Raw genomic sequence first — 3,588 nt, forward strand, 5'->3', positions numbered from 1 at the left:
CTTAATTTCCTTTTGCATTTAAATTCATGCTTTATGTTTAGCTTTTTCTTTAATAAATCTTTTGAATGCAAAAGTTGATTTTCTTATTGCATTTAGTTATGTTTACCGTTGGTAGTTTTCTTATTGCATTTGATTTTGAGTGTGAATAAGAAAATGACACCCCTTAACATTTTTCTATAATATGTTAGAAGTTGAGAAAGTGAGCTAGATTTGAGTATCTTATTTTGAGGCTTAATGTCAAAAATGGACTTTTAATTTTCTCAAGGTTTCTACTTAATAATGGACACTTGATTGTTTAATTGAGATGATTCATTTATGTCTAGTGAGGATGAGCCTTAATTTGAGTGATGCACTTGTATTATTGTAATTCTAGAACTTGCTTTGACTCTTTCAAAACTACAATTCAATGGATTGAATCATATTTGTGAAGGTAAATTAATTTGCTTAATATTCTTCCACACAATTTCTTGCTTGTTTTCTTTTGAATCATCATATCATTTTATCTTTTCTCATCTCTTAATCTCTTGGATGTGGATACTTTGTTTGTTATTTGATGTATTATTTGGCCAAGTTGGACAAAGGATTAAGTGTGGGGGAAGTGTGTAATATTTTTGAATGTTTAGATGAAATTTGCTAAAGACCAAAATTCATATTCAATTTGATGATGGAGTGTTGAAATGATTCTTGTACCAATTATTGAGCTTGTTTCTCAATAGTATTGTTTTCAATGGATGGTTCTTAAGATTGAAGTGTTAAACTTAATCATTTCTTGGGCTTAATCATGTATGAAGCAAGCTTAAACATCATTGAATTCTAGAAATTGATATTATGGTGAACCTTTATAGAGCTAGCTAAATCTGTATAGCAGAATTGTAGAAATGATAAGCTAAAAAGAGTTCAGAATTAAAGTATGGCTGGATGTAGACATCACTGTTGTGCAGTTATGGAATGAAAGTGAGGAACAAAAGTGGTTTTGGAAATTGAATATTGCCTTGATAAGCTAATGCATAAAGAATTTGTGCAGTAAGGAATGCAGAAATGCAAACCTGCACATTGTTGTGGGCAGTGGTTGATATTGTTATAGGGTGTAATGGCAGAATCAAGAAATGAATTTAGTATCAGCTGTGTACCAACTTGGTATTGCTAACCTTTTAATTCATTAAGAAAGCATTGAAAAGGATTGTTTTGCTGAAAATAACTTTGATAACACTCTTATTTACCTGTTGGAGTACTACGGTGAACAAGAATCTGTTTCTGAAAATGTGATGGCAAGTTTGGGACTAAATGCAGTAATGATTCTACAGCTTAGAAATTTTAGAGTTTCTGTTACAGCAAATTGCTTTGAATGAATTAGCTGAAAGATGTTGTATGCTGTCAAATAGTGGCTATGCAGAAATTAAGCCAATGATGGAGTAATGGAAGACTGAAGGAATGATAGTGGATATGATTGCATCTGTACATTGCTAGTGTCAATGAAAAGGGTCGTTTAGAGTAGGCTACACAAACAAGAATCTGCAGAAAGATGAGAAATGCATCTAAAATTTGCATGTGCTGCAGTTAAATGCTAGTTCTGCTACCATTTTGCAAATTTTTAATTTTGGATAATACTACTAGGGAAACTGATGGGTATAACTGCTGATTGAATTAGGGACTTTATACATGACAGAAATGCAGAATGAGTTGTAGTGATCATTGCACAAAAATCTGCAGAGACATTAAAGTGCAGATCTAGAATGTGGAGGTGCATTTTGTTGGGATTTTCGGGCCGAGAAAACCACTTTTCGCGTCGCGGAAACCCCGAATCTCCCTAGCCAACGGATCCGTGAGAAGAATAAAATTCAAAACTTACGAATACGAGTTTCAAACTCTAGATCTACAGTAGATAAGAGTATTACCCTTGTAGCGAAGCCCTTCGCGTTCCTGCTCGTCCAAACGGTGTCGGATCTCGAAGTTGTCAACGTAGACAACTCTCTATACGTATCCACACGAACACATAGATGGAAAAATCACACAAAAAGGTGTGCTAGCACCTTTTGATGATTCGGCCAAGTTGAGGAGGAGAGGGAGAGGGAGAGGGAGAGGAAGGAGATGAAGTGAATTTCCTTGAATGAAATGAATCCAATTCATTCCCCATAAGTGGCCGGCCACCTTCACAAGGTGTAACCCCCATCCTCATTAAATGTAGCCATTAAAGAGAATAGCTTTGTAACCCCCATGAGCTAGCACACTTTGATGATGTGGCACATCATCATTAGTCCTCCTAATGCCAAATCACTAATGATGTGGCAAATAGTCAAGTCAAACTTGACTCTTCCTCTTCCTCTCAAGTCAAGTCAAACTTGACTTAATCTCTCTCTCATGGTTGATCTAATCCAACCATTTAATTCAAGCCAATTTAATATAATGAATCTAATTCATTTAATTAAATTGATTCAATGAGTCATAATCTAAATTAGACTCATTGAACACATGAATTAACTTGAGTCCAACTCAATTAGCCCAATTAGGATTACTCTTAATCTAATTTGATTCATCAAATGAATCTAATCCTCTTGGTTCATCATATGAACTTAATCTCCATCTAATTGTCATTAGTGTGTGACCCTATAGGTTCTTATAACGTTGGCAATGCCCCTAAACCCATTTAGGAGCATAAGTAATGAGCGGTATCTAGCAACACATCATTACTACCCAATGTTACAAGAATGTTGAGATCCAACATCACCTTGTAACCACTAATTGTGACTCCTCACAAAATATGACAAGTGTCCTTCTATCCTAGACATCTAGATTGATCAATGTGAAGCATAGACCGTGTCATCCTCTGATCAATCTAAATCCTGAACTCCAAGTAGACTCACTAAATCAAATGAACTCAATATCTCATATTGACTCATTTGGGCATGGCCATGCACTTCGTGGTCTCACTCTATCAAGAATACCGATGTCTCTCCCGTCATATAGGAGGGATAGATCCCATCTACATCACTCACATCCCTCCACATAATTTGTTACATACAGTAATCGCCTTTATAGTCCACCCAGTTACGGGTGACGTTTGACGAAACCAAAGTACATAACTCCTTATGTAGGGAACCATAGTGACTTCAGGTCTAAGGACTAGTAGTCATACTAATAGTCACATGAGAAAGTATATGACACTCATATAACGATCCATGATATTTTCTCATGGTGGGTCATTCAGTATACATTCTCTAATGCATACCCATGTGTCAACTTGATATCTCTATATCCATGACTTGTGAGATCAAGTCATCGAGTTGACCTACATGCTAGTCTTATTGCATTAACATTGTCCCTGAATGTTAATACTCGACTAGCAATGATTAAGAGTAGTGTTCCCTATATCATCTCACTATCGATTCAACCAATCGATTGATATAGGTAAGAACCTTCTACTAAAGGACGTTATTATACTTAGTTTATTTGACACCAATACAAGTAAGTATAATAACCAAAAACCAAATGCCTTTATTTATATAGAATATGATACAACAAGTCCAAAATACAATCATCAAATGATTGGCTCTAGGGCTCTAGCTAACAATCTCCCACTAGCACTAGTGT

The sequence above is a fragment of the Zingiber officinale genome, chromosome 4B, assembly GCF_018446385.1.
Source record: "Zingiber officinale cultivar Zhangliang chromosome 4B, Zo_v1.1, whole genome shotgun sequence".
Classification (NCBI taxonomy): Eukaryota; Viridiplantae; Streptophyta; class Magnoliopsida; order Zingiberales; family Zingiberaceae; genus Zingiber; species Zingiber officinale.